Genomic DNA, 17,458 nt, shown 5'->3' with positions numbered 1-17,458 from the left:
TAATTGTGTTGATCAGACTGACGTTTTAAGTTCTTTCTCAGAAAACTGAGGTGGGTTAATAAATAGATTAGGATCCTGCATGAGTGGTATTATCAGATTTATAACATCGCAGATTATCTGCACTTTCTGTGGAACATAGTTATACAGAAATTCTTTGTATTTCATCTACCTGTTTCACAGTGAACATGCCCATGATTTCCCAGGTTTTCCTAATAGGATATTGATAATGACAAGTTGTTATAGCCATTATCTTTTTTTGACTTTTAAAATAGGATTGCAGTCTCTATCACATTTGTTGTCATATTTATTTGCTCACATTGATGAAAAGGCATTTGTGTGTGCAGGAGATGGGATGCATAGAGAGACTGCACCAAAGAACATTTAAATAATGCGTAAGGATTAAAAAAAAAAAAAAAAAAAAAAAAGATTCTCTGTGTTTGCTCTTATAATTATAAAAACTAAACACACTTCAGATCCGAGGTGAACCGCAGCTGATTGGCTATGGGTATAAATAAGTGGCATTCTCATGATCCACTTGCACGCCGTCTCCAAGGACCGTGGGCTCCGCCCCTCTCAACGGTGTGGAAACAACACGCATGGTCCGTGGACAGGCAGACCTTGGAGAGGCGGCGGGATTCAGAGACACAGATGGGCAACACCGGCGAGTGAAACATGAAGGTTTCAATGTCAAGACGGAAGCAGCCAGATCCCAACGTCGGCAGTGACAGGTATGTAAGGAGACCGGGAAGCATGCCGTCCTTATCATGAGAAGGAGAAATAGGCTCGATGTCCGATCATGCTTCCGCGTGGTCCTAGCGCCGTCTGCACGCATGACCGCGTCACTCAATCATACAAGTTTATCAGAGGTGACAGACGCTGCCGCACTGAGGCAATCGGTGCGGTCCAAGTTGACAAGGCCGACAACAAGCTGTGTTACTGAACACGGAGTCACGGGCATCTTGTGTCGATTCATTCAGTCAGACGTCAGTGATTTGGGGGGTAAAAACAGTCATGTAGCCGGAATGACGGTGGTTGACATACAGCAGGGTTAACGTGTATGTCCTGACATTTCCATCCCAGTGCATGAATGCGTATGCTGCACAGCATCTCCACGGACAAAAATTAGCTTTCCTTCAGCAGCAGGATGTTGGCTCAACAACATATGTGGATTAACATGCAGGGTAACCTGCCCACTGTAAATCCCAGGAGGTGTTTGAACGTCTCTGTGGGCATTTCTGCAGTTTGGAAAAGGAGAAGCCGCGTATACATGGCCTCAGTGAGGTAAATTGTTGCATGAAGCATGAGTCATGTAATCGGACTCCGTGCATGTGTCATCTCTGTAATACAGATCATTTACCACCGTCGTGGCTGTATTTACATCTTGGTTTAGTAAACAGATCATATGCAGGTGACTCAACTGAAAGGCGATGCGTTTCCGTGCAGCTGCATCACTCCAATGACCTTATGGTGTCAAGTTTGTTGCAGCGTCACTGTCACACTAGTCTACTGCTAAACCTCAAGTGTTGTGCTCCCATCACACTGTGGCTGTGTGATAATCATACTAAACTGGTAGGTGCACAGGTGACTATGAGCTGGTAAGAAAGAGTGGTTAGTGCTGAAGGTTCCCAGCAGGTTAACCAATTCTGCATCAGATTTTTTTGATTGGTAGGCCTATAATGTAACAAGTAACACGAATGTTTTAATTCAGTACATTAAAACTGATCCTGAGGGTGCTGGAACAGTTAGTTTTTATACGATGTGTAAGGCTAACAGACTTATATTTGCTGCCATTGTGTTTTCTGCAATTTGTGCTGCTAGGTGAGAAATGCAGATTTCTGCAAAAAATCTCATTGCTGAGAGGGTATGGTGTTTTTTTTCTTAGTCAGCAGTTTGTAGTGTGACTCCACACAATGAAAACTGTTAGAACACCCCGTGGAATCTCTTAAACCACTCCTGGAGCATAATCCACTTCATCGACCATCTATGTGCTCAGTGTGTTGCAAACAATTATAGTTTCCTCATAATTGGGCTTAATACATTGCTTCCCACAGTCATCCTCATGAAAGTTCCTACGATTTACTAGAACTACTAGTCATCAAGACAAAGACAAAAATCATTTTCAAGAACAGAGATACAAACATATATACAGTGTATATATTTTGCAGAACATCCTTCAGCATTCAGCTAATAAATGCACAGACATTTGAGGACCCTCAAACAAAATTGCAGTGTTTTATGCTGTTATGTTATGTTGATTTAGAAAAGTGAATCAACTCTACTTGTTAGGGTAAAAAAACATCCAATTAAACAAGTCAAAGCCACAGCAGGAAAGAGACCAAGACAAGTGAAAGATGTCAGAAAAGTGGAGAATGGACTCAAATACTAAAGTGCTGGCTGCCATTACCTATGATGCAGGTTTTTCAGTGTTAGTTAATGCCACATGAACAGCACAGTTGTAAAACGACATTGCTGAAGTTATTATGTAGAGTCTTAGGGTGAAGATAGTAAATAAGGAAGGAAAGTATTTAATTTCCACAGTTACAGTAATGCAAAATGTGCTTGATATTAACATATTTAAAAAAAAAAAAAAGTTAATTCTTTGCGTGGATTTGGTTTGTTATATTGTAGTGTTTGTTTCGGAGAATTACCTAAAGGTCACACAAGGCATGGGTTGATCTGGGCGGAGGCATTGTGAATAGTGTTCTCTGCGGTGACTTTTAGAGGCTATGCACAACAGCAACCAGCAGCGTGACTGCTTTGTCTTGTCTGTGGAGGTGAACCCATGGGAAGAAAACAACCATGCTGTGGAACATCCAGCAGAATGGCTTCAGTTTTCAGTGAAGTGTCCTCAGGGTGGTAACCTGAGCCCACCTGTGTGACATGCCTGCACAAGACAGCTCACCCTCTGTCTGTCTGTCTTGTCTGTGTGGTCGAGTTGTAACTAGTTATGTTCCCCTCTGGCCCATGTCCACACTCTTTAACTCCTCATCTCAAAGATCTTGAGTGTTAGACCAACTCGAGGCAGTGTAGCAACTGTCGTAGCCACACATGAAAGAATGTCTACACATTCGTATGTTAATTTGTTGGCTTTTTGTACAATTCATGACTTTGTTCTTCATGCGTGTACAGAAATGTAGTACCAAACACAGATGATTTCTTCAAATGCGCATAATTTAACCCTCATAAGTGCTCTTTTTGAATTATTCATTTCCATCCCACTTGCACATAACTCTTCATTCATTTGCAAAGTGGGGCAAAGTAAATACTGAAGACAGTCTAGCATTTTAACATACTGAGCCTAGTGTGATAACACTAACACAGACCATTCACTCCAATATAAACTCACTAAATACTGTATTAGTTACAGTCATTTTAAATTTTGTAAAATGTATGTTTTTATTCTGAGTACCACAATGAATGTGAGTGGTGTTTTGTTTTTTTTAATGATATTTGACTTCAGTAACTGTTAGATTTGTGTTAAATCACTTGCATCCCAGTGTTGGCTCACTTAGTTTAGCAATTTATTAAATAAAAAAAAATCAGCAAAGAACAAGAGGAGATGTACTGTGGAAATTGTGCCTTTCCACTAAGTGGCTGATTGTAGGTATTACAATGAGAATACTAAGCTGAGCTGAGGCCTCAGTGCCATGCATACAGACTCACAGATGAGGTCATAAAATACCATCTTATTAGCTGTTATTCTACCTGTCAGGTTTTAATAACGAAATGACTAAATCTATACTCCATTCCAGTTCACAAGATGCACATTGTTGGCAAAGTTATGTAAATATTTGAATAAACTCAGAGCTCGAATGGTTCTTGTAGGCCTCTCTTAATATTTCATATTTGCTAAACCTGAATACAAGCTATGTTCAGTGAAAGGAAATTCCAGGCTTTGTTTTTATTTAATTATAGAAATATTTACCCGGAAATATTTTAGGGATGAAATGATTAGTTGATTAATACCTCAATGGATTGGCAGGAAATTGATTAACAACAATTTTGATAGCTGATGAAAGAAAGATACCAAAGATTTGCTGTTTTCAGCTTTTAAAATGGGAGGATTTACTCCAAGGGTCTGCAATTAGTTTCAACCAGGGGCCAGTTTTTTCAGGATTCTTCAACGGGTGAGGTGTTAACCGACGCAGTGGAAAGGCAAGCCTATATGTTTTATTCATTTCTTTTGATTTATTTATGAATACAATTGATTTATAAACACTCTTTAGGATTGTATCTGAGGGAAAGAGACATACTTTATTGGTTATTAACCATAGACTATAAAAAATAATGGATGTAGCAACTGTGACGTCACCCATTGGTTTCTTGGACTCTCCAAGCCCCCAAGAACAGTGCTGGGCTCTGAAGCCAATTTGACATAGTGGCCAAACTGCGTAATTACAACTTCACATGATGCTATTGGGCCCAAAAAGACTTTTTCCCATAGACTTACATTGTGAAAGAGACGTCTGTAAATCAGCGGATAATTTTTTTTAGTATTACAACCCCCGCAAAATGACTCGTCTCACTATCAGAATTTGATCCATTCGGTCTGATCAAATTTCGACAGTCTAGAAGAGTTGCACGATTTAATTGTTTTATCCCCGTTCAAGTTAGCCGGAAGGCTAAACTGGAAGTAGCCGGCACAGCCAGTGAAAGTCGCTAGTGCGCTTGCTCTATGGACCATCTTGGATTTTTGTAGCCAGAAGTGACCATATTTGGATGAGAGGGTGGAGCTGACCCCAAAGCTAGCTGCTAGCTTGATACCATAGACTGTATATAAAGATGGACGTCATGACAGCTCCCCAAAAGTGAAGCCAAAACATCTCAATCGCCCCCTGGTGGCTGGCTGCAGTATAGGTCAAACTAAAAGATCAAACAAAATTTTCCCAAAGATGGTTTCTGTCATTTCAGGTCGTTCTTATCATGTTGGTGTTTGTCCAAGTGTTCATTTTTCTGATAAGATTGTTTTTAATTAGTTATTTAACAATATAGAAAGGGGGTCGGACGCCATGATTAACAGCTGTGAAAGCTGCTCTCAAACATCTGTCAGGCGGCGGAATGGCTGAGGGGGCATGTTCTGCGGGCCGTCATCTGGCCGCCCGACTCTACTGCCTAGACTCTGGCTTCGAATGACATCACACAAACAAGATTTCAGCTCCCGCAAAGGAGATATTTTGGCTTCACTTTTTCCTTAACGGTAGGAAGTGGAGACGCGACGTCCATCTTTATATACAGTCTATGTGTGATACTGATAATGCTAATGCTAATTTTCACATGCAAAAAACAGGTTTAAAACCATTAAAACAAAAAGTAATTACTGGAAAAAACTGAACATCCGACTCCTTGGAGTGTGTTTTAGTAGGCTACACCCAAATGCCGAACAAGACTTTTTAGACAACCAAAATGTTAAAATTAACTTTCATGAACTGAAAACACGCTCATATAGCAACAGCGACGGCTACTCCTAGTCTCTCTGGGGTTACGCCATGGTTACGTTACCTAACCAACATTATCACCATGGTGGCGACTTGCCTGTGATGTCACCCATGTATCACTCAAAGCGGCCACACCCTTAATTATGCATAACATTAAGCCTTAATAAAATTTAAACTGTTGAGTTATATAAAGATTCAACCCCTGTACAGTTGTCATGAATCGGGAAATTAGCTACAGAGACCAAAACCGTTTTTTATGCCAGGCTGTAAACATATTTATTTCTGCTGTAAAGTTGGGCATTTTAACATGGGGGTCTATGGGGATTGACTCGTTTTGGAGCCTCAAATGGACATTCTAGGAACTGCAGTTTTTGGCACTTTCGCATTGGCTTCATTTTTCGACCCTGGGGGCTGCCATTTGTGATCAACACACAATAAACAATGCTTCATTTATGGTTGATAGAAAATTCTGTTGTTGTTTTTTGCATCAACACACCATTTCTGTTGGACTGCCACCAAACAAATCTGTTCTGGTCCAACAGGCCATTTGTTGTGGAAGTTAAAGTTAAAGGAATTAAGTTGTGGAATTAAAACAATGTTAGAATTCACATATTCAAATCTCATTTCTGGTAGTTTAATCAGACTTAGTTTCAGCACCAAGACCTGTTCAAATAGCACAATGCAACCATAGTTTTAATGCTTCTCCTGTTGTGGGGGCAGAGTTAGTTATTTTAGTTAGTTTCATTGGATTTACATCAACCTTGTATTTATTTTGTCATCTAAGGTAGAATTGAGGAAAAACCTGCAAAAGATTTGATGTAAACAATGAAAGTCAAAATAAAGCTTTCATCAGGGGGCCAAATATTGGCCAAATTTGGCCCATGGGCCACTATTTGCCCACCACTGATTTACTCATTTTTTGTTTTTATATCTTTTGAATCTTTGGGTTTGTATTATTGGTTGGTCAGACAAAGCAAAAAAATTCATCTTTTGATACTGGAATTATGAAATACATGTTCTGACATTTCAAACAATAAACAATAAGCCAACTGATTGAAAAAAAACTTGAATTCATCAAAATAGAAAAAAACCCAATTATTTGTAGCCCTGAAATATTTACACGTTGTCTGCAAATTATAACATGAATCACACTCTGGAAAATATACTTTGAAACCACTTTAATGTTAAAGTGGCCCTCTCCCACACAAATCCTGTGAAGGAGCAGTCACACTGCACTGTGTGTTGATGTTATAGCTGTGAGTGGTCTTCTCTGGTTCTCTCATGTTGAATACAGTCTGCACAGGCTGATTGCCAAATTCATCTTGTGAGAATTACCTGCTCTCTTTCTTCACAGAACAGCAGAGCAAGACAACCTTATGTTGCAGCCATAAACAAGAAGTGATTATCTATCAGTTCTGTTTTTCACATGTATATTAGATGATTGCATTACATCCAGCACTGGCGTTTGTTGGGCTTTTTTTCCTAAATGAAGCCGTCTTTGTTTGTTCCCTTTTCAACCCAAGTTGATGAATGAAGGACAACAATACTTTCCCCTCTACCTCTGTTTGCGTCCCTGTTGTGTAGAGTTTCAGACAAGAGCTTGTTGTTCCTTTATTCCTCCTGACAGGACATCTGTCTCCATTAGAGAGTTCTAGTGATGTGCTGCTGTATCAGTCCATATTCCAGCATCTTTGGACAGCTGAAAAGCAGAATCCCATTGTTCTCCGCAATCAGCCACATTGTATACATCTCTGAGATTGTGGTATTGTTTCGTTGTTGACTGTCTGCTGCTACTAAGTAGGTGATTCAATGAATATTTGAACCCTTCTTCAACATTTCACATCCATTTAAAATAGCATTGCAATTTTTTCTCATTTATTGCCGATGGCAGAGGTCTGAAAGTTGACACATATTCTAGCATCTAGCAAAGTGAGGTCATACGTGATGAATTAATGTGCTGACAGTCAGCATAATCTGGAGAAGCATCTTGATGGTTTGCCAAGATTTGATCCCAGATGCTTTCCAGAGGACAACCCCCTCTTGCAGTGGGACTATGATGCACTCCATATGAAAAGCTTATGTGTGCTCTACTAACCTTAGAAAGTAAATACTAAATCCAAAATACTTTCACACTTTTTTAAGCATATAGCAGATATCTGCTGCAGAGGCATTTTGTCTGACTCTCAGCTAGACTTTCAAGGAAATGAAGACATAAGCTGTCTCACGACTTATTACAAGCTTAAACAAACATTCTCATCAAAGTCAAAACTAGCTGGCTCTGTGCTTTGGTGCACCTTTTAGAAACAAGCAAACAAGTGCTCCCCACAAATTAAGTTGACTTGCCCGCACCAACGAGTATTGACTCAAGCTTCAAAGCCTCCTTTGAGGTTGTGGTAGCCTCAGAAAAGTAATTTTTTTTTTTTTAACATTTTATTTATGAACGTTTTTTACATTATCAGAACAGCAAAAAGCAAACTAGACAGGTCATGAGACAGTCAATATATCAAGGCAAATTTTCCTGATTTAAAATAAACCTCCCAATTCTTTTTGGAGCTGTATAGAGTAGGTCATCTGTTCTAGAAGATGTAGGTGTTATACTATACATTATACCAATATTGATAAAGAGGCCTGCAATAGGACAATTTTTCTGAAGCCAGTATTTTGTAATGGCTTTTTTACTCACTGCTAGCAAGATCTTTAGGAGGTAGGTATCATCTTTACTTTGCCCTTCAGGGATATGTCCAAGGTAGAGGGATGTGAATGTTGTGCTGATGTTAAAACCCAGGATTTTTGAGATGAGTGTCGCTACTTCCTTCCAGAAGGTCTGACTAGAGGGATAACACCAGAAAACATGAGCATGATCAACCATGAATTCTCCACACTCCCTCCGGCAACATGGCTGGGTGCCAGTTTGTTTAGACTTCTGTTGGGGAGTAATAAAAAAGCAAATCAAGTTTTTCCAACAGAGGTCTCTCCAGGTCCGGGAGTTGGTGGAGGATGACTGTGTTTCTCAGCCATTCAGCCACGTCTTCAGTTATTTCAATGTCTAGCTCTTTTTGCCATCATTGTTTCACATAGTCTGTAGCGTCCTTATTTAGTGAAGTGATGCTACAATATAACTTGCTTATAAGGCCATTATTGCTTCCTGAGTTATAAGCATCAATAAATATATGAATAGCAATTGATGGCTTGTTTGGATTAGAACCTTTTATGTTTTTACAGAAATAATCACAAAGCTGTAAATACCTAAAAAAAAAAAAAAAAAAAAGTCCTGCCCACCCAACCCATATTTCTGACATAAATTATCAAAACTATTAAGCTCCCAATTTTTTTTTAACAGCCTTGTATATGGAAGTGATGCAAGAATTGACCCATTGTCTGTATCTGTGATCTTGTGATGCTGACGTAAAGTCAGGGTCATATGCAGGCCATCTGAGCAGTCTAACCCCTCTTTGGAGTTGGAAACTTTGAACCAATTCTACCCATACTTTCAGTGAGAAATTCACCCATCGACTGGTCATCTGGAATATCTCCTTTTCCTTGCTGACACAACCAAGCAGTGACTGTATTGGTGTGACTATTAAAGATAACTCCATAGTTTTCCATTTGGCTATATAAGATGGGTTACACCAGTATACAAGTGGTCTCAACTTAGCTGATTAAATAATAATCCCTTAAAGATGGGAGGACCATGCCTTCCCCCTCCTCCGGCAGCTGAAGGGTAGAGAATTTCGCCCTTGGTCTCTTTTTATTCCAAATGAATAGTGAAACATGCTTATTCCATTCTCTAGGAGAAGTGATTTCTGAAAATGTTCTGTTCCAATTACAGTGGGCTACTATTCCTAAGTGTGAGGCCAGTGTCTATACGCAGACAAGTGGATGGTATTCAGTTGCACTCTTGTACTTGCCTTCCACAATGGTCATGGGGTTTGGAAAGACATGACAGATGAGCATTAAAAGGCCTCATCAAAGCTCTGTTCCTCCTCCTATTTCTGAGCTGTGAGCAGGAACGTATGACCAGCTGTCAGAAATGCACATGGTGATGATCATCAGCCTCACGTGGCTCATAGAGCCTTGTGGTTTAGGATGAATAATAGATACTAAGTGCACTAAACTGCTGGGGTTATGCGTCACTTTTGGGAGGATGGAGTTAGGCTAACTTTATCATGCCATCAATCATAAACAAGAACTTCTCTGAGCCTTTTTTGCTTGCTTGAGGTTGGCTGTAGTATGGGATGTGTTTTGAAGTGGCATACCACGATAATTAGTTATTCTGAGTGTGCATTTGAACTTCTCTCAGTAAGCATTTATTTGGTGATATGCTTGTCAGAAGCTGTCTAGACATATAAGTTATAACCAGGCTAAATTTGTTTTGTGAAGGTTTGTTAGACATCTATGGTTAAATATAGTATAAATTTTGTCACTGCATTTAAATGCCCTAACCGCATGTTGAAATTTATTAAATTAAAGCTTAAACAATTAGTACAGTTAATCAAATAGTCATATTTAAGTGATGATGACGAAAAATGACGTTTATAGTTTCCAACTGCTTTTTTCTGACTAAATAATTAATTGAAAAAATAATCAACAGATTATTTGGTAAGAAAAATAATTGTAATTGCAGCCCAAACTGAAATGCTGTTGAAGCAGTGGTTACACATGGGTATCTTTTTAACCAGATTTGGTTTAAAAGATCTGAACCTGCGAACCCTCATGGCCACGCAGACTCTGCAAGCATGAATCGGGCTTAAATCGGTGCTTATTGGGCTATTGATGTGTATCATGTTTTCAGGCAGTTCACATAATCCAATCTGTGGTCATGGTGCTTTGTGTAAGCAGCCTAGTATATTGTTGACCCTATCCAGCAGCTTGTTAAGTCCAGACCACTGCACTTTAATTTGCTCCAAGCATCTTTTAATAACTAATATTGGAGACCCACCTATGCTGTGTAGGTTCAGCCTCAACCAGTCAATTCCAGCTTTTCCTCTGCATTCTAAATTATTTCCCTCTCTATACCGGTGTCTTTGATGTTGACTCATGAGAGGCAACTCACTGCTGGAGACCACTGGATCCTCCACTAATGATCTCTACCCGGGCTGGGGTTACTCCTTTCATGTCTTGCGTAACAGTTGCATTTTTCTCCTTTAGATATCAGTTGTACATAGTGTTCTTTTTCAGTTCAATGGATCATCTGATCATCAGAGGGACACTAGGGGGACGTGTGTTGTTGTGATTGAGGAGACTTCCAAGAAAATAAACACTTGAACCCTTGTGGTGATGGATGTTCTTTTTAGTGTTGTTGTAGATTCACAAAAAAGCTTTATGCTGAACCAAACGCTGTATATAGCCGACCCCTTGTTTAATAGTGAAGTCAGCTTCAACGTGATGTATGCGCAGTCAAGTCTATTTGTAGACCAGTAGCTTTGTGTACAGTGCCAAGAATAAAGTTTGAATCAGCAGACAGATGCTGTTGAATTTACATTAAGATGTGTAATTGTGGGTAATACTCATCCCCTGTATGTTAACTGTGAGTTCAAGTGTGAGACAAAGAAGCATCTTGGCTTTCTTTGTTAATGTTGTTGTTGATAGACACCAGTGGTTTCATTTAACTAGACTTTCATATTGAATGTTGGGCATTACATTTACATACTCACCCTGGTCAGGGAAAGTCATGTTACTATTCCCTAATACTTTTACTCTATTCTGCAGAGCTACATGGGCCTTGAGGCCTTGATAATGCCCTTTTTGTGATCAGTAGTGTTTGACTGTTTCCCCCCTATATGCCCTTCATATCAATACATTATACATTGAAGAAATTAACATCACAGCTAAATCATCTTGATTGATATGCCATCCTGTGGTCCATTCAGCATTGCTATAATAAAGCAGTGCAAAGTCAATTATTAACTGACCTTTATTTAAAGCAATTCTGGGGAGCAATTACTTTGATTTTACCCTGCTAAAACATGTTAGGTGTAACATATTGCCTTAAGAAAGGGTTGGCTGACTGATATACATGCAACATGGACCCGTAATGGCAAGTTTGAAGAAAAACTGAAATGTTATAAAAAAAATGTCTGTTCTGCTTGCAGTGACATTCAAAACTCCGGTTTGGTGTAACCAAACTCCTCTTTAAATGGGGCTAAATTAGTCTGTTTCTGTTGAGGATAAAGCACACCTGTCTAAACCGTCCCTACTGTGAAGCACAGTGGTGGCAGCATCAGCTGTTTTATTGTGTGGAGCTAGGACCTATGCAAAGATAGAAGGAGGACTAAGTTAACCTAGATGACTGGGTCAGTTAAAACCAAATTTCTATGTGAAATTACTATAAAGTAATTGTTCAGATGCCTCCAGATTAACAAATCTTGGAATCTTGGCTTTAAAAAAGTCTGAATATGTATTCAAATAAAATATTTCAGCATAAACAAATAGTTTATTCTCAAATAATTGTAACACCTGAGAATATGTTTTCACCCTGTAATAATGTTTTTGAGATCTACCCAAATAAATCTCTTTAATTCAATATGAACTCAAGCTGCTGTAAACCTGGAAAAGTTAATATTATTTTTTCTAAATATATATTTTTCTCTATAATACTATTACATTTAACAAAAACATTATGAGTCAGACTAGATTGTTGCAGTTTAGTTAAGAGTTACATTTAGTGAACTTAATGTATATCCTGTTAAATGGGTCTCTGTCATTCTTGTGCCTCCAGGTCTCTGTTTTTTTCCCCCCTTTTTCTCTGCACTACAGCTGAAGGTGATTGGCAGTGATTGTAGTCGGTTGTGACACCTGGACGGCACCAGCAGTCTGAAGTGTTGCTGTGGATCTGTAACCATAGTCTCACCTGCCAAATTGCTCTAGCGATATTGAATGGCCTGTCAATGTATTGGATGTCCAATTCAATCAGCTTCTAAATTGAGTGCAGATAGCACTGGGTTTAATAGCCCTATGCCGGTGATGAGAAAGCAGAGTATTTTGTTTAGCTGAGCTCTATGCAAGCAATCTACATTTCTGAAATGCCTGTGGTGAGAGCAGACGTGGATTCAGCACTAGCCCACATTTCACTGATAGATGTATTTCACTGCTGCTTTATCCAGTATTTTTTTGGCAAGGCGACAAACAGATAAGGATCTCATAGAGCAGTTAGATTCATTTAATTTTTCAAATATATTCCCATGAGAATACATCAGTGAAATCAGTTTAGATTAATATTCCGTTGTGAAGTACTAATATCACAACACATCTTTCAGGAAGTACATCAAAATGTTTTTTTTTTCTACACTTTAAGTAGATTGTCAGTCTAGATAATAATCTCTTGACATCATGTCTTAAGACTGTATGTGTTTCCAAGTCTTATGTTGTCATTGGACCATGTCCCAACAAATTGTTTCTCCAATTGAAGAAGAAATTGGCATACAGTGTGTTTTTTGGGTGTGGAATTTGTAGCAATTTTGGCAGAAAACCTCAAAAACAAATCTGTTATCCAGCCAGATTACCTGTGTGAAATCGAGCTCAGAGAGTTGATAAGAACACAGGTTATTATGTCTGGTTGCCTCTGCAGACCGGACATTCCTTTACTATGAAACCCCAGTGGTTTAGTTTAATATCAGGGTCACAACCTTGGCAGGACATGAAGTTACACTGGGAGGAAGGCAGCCTGACCACAGTGCTGAGTGCTTTTTATTTTGGTCATAGTCATCACAAAGTCTAGACATGGCAATTCACCCCTCCGATCTCTGGACTCCTCTCAGACAGACTAAGCTTGGTGCTCTTTTCTGTCTTTCCTCCGTGTGGTTGTCAGGGTGTCTACACCCTCGAATAGCTTGGGGCATGTTTTACTTTTTGGCGTGCACGCAAAGCTGCTTCTGGAGCACATGATGCAGGCTGCAACTGAACAGATGTCGCTGTGGCCGCTCTCATCCATTCTTCCCTTTCTCTCTCTACTCTGTACCCTCTGCCAGTTCCATCATCTCAAAATGAATCCAGCAGTGCTGTCACTGCTGACGTTATAGCCACACGACATCACTGGTGCTATGACAACAGCAAGTCCAGCCTTTCTCTCATTCACAGGTCCATTTTGGGCTGTCGCTGAATGTTCCAAATTATGCACTGCAACACATTAAGGCTGCAACCTTTCAGCCATTCTTGCCTATTAGGCAACGTTAACATTTATTTCATTTTCTGGAATGCAGTTGTTACAAATCCTGCTCTTTGAACTAGAAAGAGAAGAAATGGAAGCTAGATTATGTTATTTCAGCCCAAATGAAGGGAAATTTACATTTAAGCTGCTGCTGACCCAGATGAAATAATCAGGTCTGAATCTGACTCTGAATATTGAGATAGTCTCGATCTAATCAATTTTTTTGTTGATGATGAGAAGAGGCAGCGACATTTATTGTAAACATTCTCATACGGGAGTGGAGGGGCAATTAGAGAGGAGACGAGGGAGGGAAGACACATTCCTGCTGGCAGTAGGTTTGTAGTTTAGGGGGGTGGAATTATAGAATGAAGGAGGGAGCAAGAAGGGAGGGAGGGAGCAGAGAGTGTGAAAGAGTCAGCAGAAGGAGGAGGGGGATTTACAAACAGTCACTCCCCCTCCCTCCCTGCCTCCCTCAGTTCTTCAACTCATCCTTGCATATAGGAGTCAGTCTGCTGTGGACTTGCAGGAGGAGTATCAATAATCCCCTCATGTGGAGCTTGCAATTTCCCCCTTAGTGATGCATGGGATTTCTCTCGGCTACTGTGGGAAAAAAACAGAAGTGACACTTCCTGGTTGCACACAGTAACGTAAGTCATTGTATTTGCTGCTGTGTATTTTTTTTTTTGCCTCTTTGCAACATTGTGTGTTTGGCAGTGTGTTAGCAGACAGAAGAGACAAATGGCTCTCCTTCCTCAAACCTCCCACTTTCCAAAAGAGGTGCTAAATAACACGAGTTGTAGGCCCACACACTGAGTGAATGTGTGGCCTGTAAGCATAGGTTTCAGTGTATTTCAGTGTGTTGTTAATTTTGCATGATGCAACCAAAGCTCTTGTGAATCGTGTTGTGCCTTTTAGGGCTTGTACTTTTAGGATGAATTATCTCTGGGTGAAGTAATCTCATTAGTTTCCATCAGTGTAGTTTCCATGCTCTCATCCTATAATTTCATGTTTTTTTTGTGTGTGTGTCTTGTAACCATATCCTGGGGTCTTCACAGCATATGTTTAGGGTGGGGTTTCCACCTCATGTCTGTACCTGTAGCACTCCTGTGTAAGGCACAACTTTACCTACAACTGCAGGCAGTGAGCCATTGTATTACTCTTCATTCACTGCAAGACGCAAACAATACAGCTTGTGTCTGTGTCGTTGTAATGACAAAGCAGTGGTGGTGGTGGCGGTTTTGTGATGCTAAGAAAGAGAGATGATGAATTGCAAATGCAAGAGATGGTCAAAGTCAAGGAGAATTCCCAGAGCGCATCCTGGAGGGGGGCCGGAGGACTATATGACGTGTGAGTTCATTTAAAATCCCGGCTTTGTGTTTGAAAGCCCACCGAGTGACTCCTGCGGTGGGAAGAAGGGCGAGAAATGGTCATCTGGTGTCATAGTTATGGAAATGTATTGACCGTTTGAGGCTTAGCAGGACAAGAGGTCAGGCTCCAGCTTTCAGGCTTGTAAATCTTGACAATACCCCTGTTATGACTGCAAGAAAGCAAGAAGCACAAACTCAGGGTTCTTTTTTTAAGCTGATAAGCGACACTGTCCCACCCATGGGACACTTTAGTCTTGATGGCATTTTTTTCAGGATCACTTACGCTCATTCTGACGTTTTGATTGTAAAATTAAAAGATTTTTTAAATGAGAGCAGGGTTATAACTAATCAAAAGAAATGAAGAGCATTATTTCCAGGCTTGTGCCCAAAAATAGGGTGCCTGGTAAGAGGTTAAAGCTTTTTATGAAAATCACATGCAATGCAAACCTTGTCCTGTAAAGTCCACCTAACAAAATTATTCTTCTGAGAGGAAAATAATTGTAATCACAGATTGGTTTGCATGGTTTTGTGTCATAAGCCTCCCTTAATTGAAAGGCACAGTGTGCAGTAGAACAAAGGTTACATTGTAGTTTTGAAAGCCAGCAGAGTTCATCCGAGATCAGGTGGTCTTTCAGATACTTAGCTTATTATAAAAGTTAGACTATATATGTAGCAGAATTCAGCATGACGGCACATGCAGCTCTACAATGAGTGTTTTATAGTCGCTCCGCTTGATACCACACCATTCAAATCACTGCACTTTGCTCAACTTTTTTCCTGGGATTTTCTCATTTTTATCCATTTTTCGACTCAAGCATGTGTTGTGTGGCCTGCTGCTGCAGTTATTTCAACACAGGAAAGAGCCAAAGAAACACTCTTCAAAAAACAAACAAAAAAAACTGATAAATGAGACAAACTGTTATCTTTACCACCCAGGATATTGCAGCCTTAAAAAAGGATGATATCTGTGGTCAGTATAAAAGCCAGTAGTCTGGTATAGACTACGTGCTCTTTATTTGGCTTCAAATCACACGTACATGTCTGTATTTTTAGGTTAGTCATCAGTGTTAAAGTTGTTTTGCTTTAGGCACATGCAAATTTGTTTCCATTCGAATGCACGTTCCACAATCCCAACATGTGGAGCTGCATGAGCTTCAGCTCCCAGATGTTTTTTTTGCTTACAGTTAAACGTTATTATCAGTCACTGAATGTTTGGTCTGCTACTGATTTTACTCCCCTAAGCTGTAGTAGAAGGATAAGACATGTCTTTGTAATGTATTAGTATGCAATTTCCTCTAAATGTTTTCAAAGAAGAGAGTACGCACAGCTGTTTCCAACATTAAAAATCAGTAAATGCAGCCATCAGTTTATAATTTTTTTAGGTATTTCCATTTTATTGGATACTTAAAAAGTAGAAAGAGACAGATACACATGATATACGATGTAATTGTCATGATTACATGGTACTGCTTGGCTACTAGGATGCGCCTTTTAAATTGCAAGTTTGACTGAGCTCTTGCTTCCCACTGAGCTTTGTGAAGTTAAGGGTACCAGCTAACCTTATCTGCAGTAAAATCATTTTCTAGTACACCAGAACACGTCACACACACACACACTAACTGTACAATGTGCTGACATTTAACTTAATTGAAATGATCTTGCACCACATTAGTAGGGTGTGTCTGCTCTTCCTACAAGTATCCTCCTACTTAGATACCTTTTACACAAAGTGTTTACTCCATGGCCTTCACAACCCAAAATGTAGTAAATGAGTGAAGGCGGTGGACTCCAGCTGAAATGTGAATTAAGTGGCATTTTACCCAAAGGGCAATAAAGGAGTCCTGTAGTGGAAACTGTTATCAGGACTGCTTGGAGCAAGCGGACACATTTTCTACCCAGCTTTGTGTAGTCATGTGTGTCAGGATCCAGCTCGGCTCTGCTTCAGTGCACAACGCAACACAGTGGAGAGCTGGGAGCTTCAGGGGTGTTATGGTTGAGGTAGTGCTCAGGGGTGACTTCTCCATGGGCTCAGTCCACAGATATGGTTTAGATCAAATCTCTTCAGTGCATGTAAACGGTGGACACACTGGGAGTAACTGGTGAGAGAAGAGAAGCTCCAGAGAGGACATGCACTTGATTTTTGAAAGCCTTTATGTGGAAACTTCACTTTTCTTTACTTTACTTTAAACGTTACTACTTTTATATGGAGTTTAGGAACGCTTCTGCACTCTCATCGTCTGAGTCTGCAAGGATTGCTTGCCCTCCTTCAGTATATATTTGCAACATAAAATGTTTAAAATGCTAAAATGTTTATTCCGTGCTCATTAATATTGGAGTCAAAATAATGAAAATGGGGCGTGATGTTGACCCAGATGTGTTTTTGAGTGGAATTTGGATCGTGCGCCTGTACTTGTGGTGCTACATAAAAGGAGCACACTCAAACCAAAGCCATGCTTGGTATTCTCACTCACTGACCTGGAAGCAAATGATTGCCTCAGTGGAAGAAGATC

General features: G+C 39.9%; 1 protein-coding gene across 3 annotated transcripts in view; it reads left to right on the top strand.

Moving 5' to 3' along the window:
- The first annotated feature begins 66 nt into the window (after positions 1–66).
- The window catches only part of LOC122983471 (rho guanine nucleotide exchange factor TIAM1-like), a 51,910-nt gene continuing 34,518 nt past the window's right edge, over positions 67–17,458 (top strand). Inside the window, exon 1 of one of the 3 annotated variants that reach the window (XM_044353200.1) lies at positions 67–728. The gene's annotated coding sequence lies outside the window, so the exon portion shown is untranslated. Of the gene's footprint in view, positions 729–769; positions 1,282–14,115; positions 14,229–17,458 lie in introns of those variants that run through there. The other 2 variants (XM_044353202.1, XM_044353201.1) reach the window with 2 other exon arrangements.

This window comes from Thunnus albacares, chromosome 6 (genome assembly GCF_914725855.1).
Source record: "Thunnus albacares chromosome 6, fThuAlb1.1, whole genome shotgun sequence".
Classification (NCBI taxonomy): Eukaryota; Metazoa; Chordata; class Actinopteri; order Scombriformes; family Scombridae; genus Thunnus; species Thunnus albacares.
This window is presented reverse-complemented; position numbering and strand designations above follow the sequence as displayed.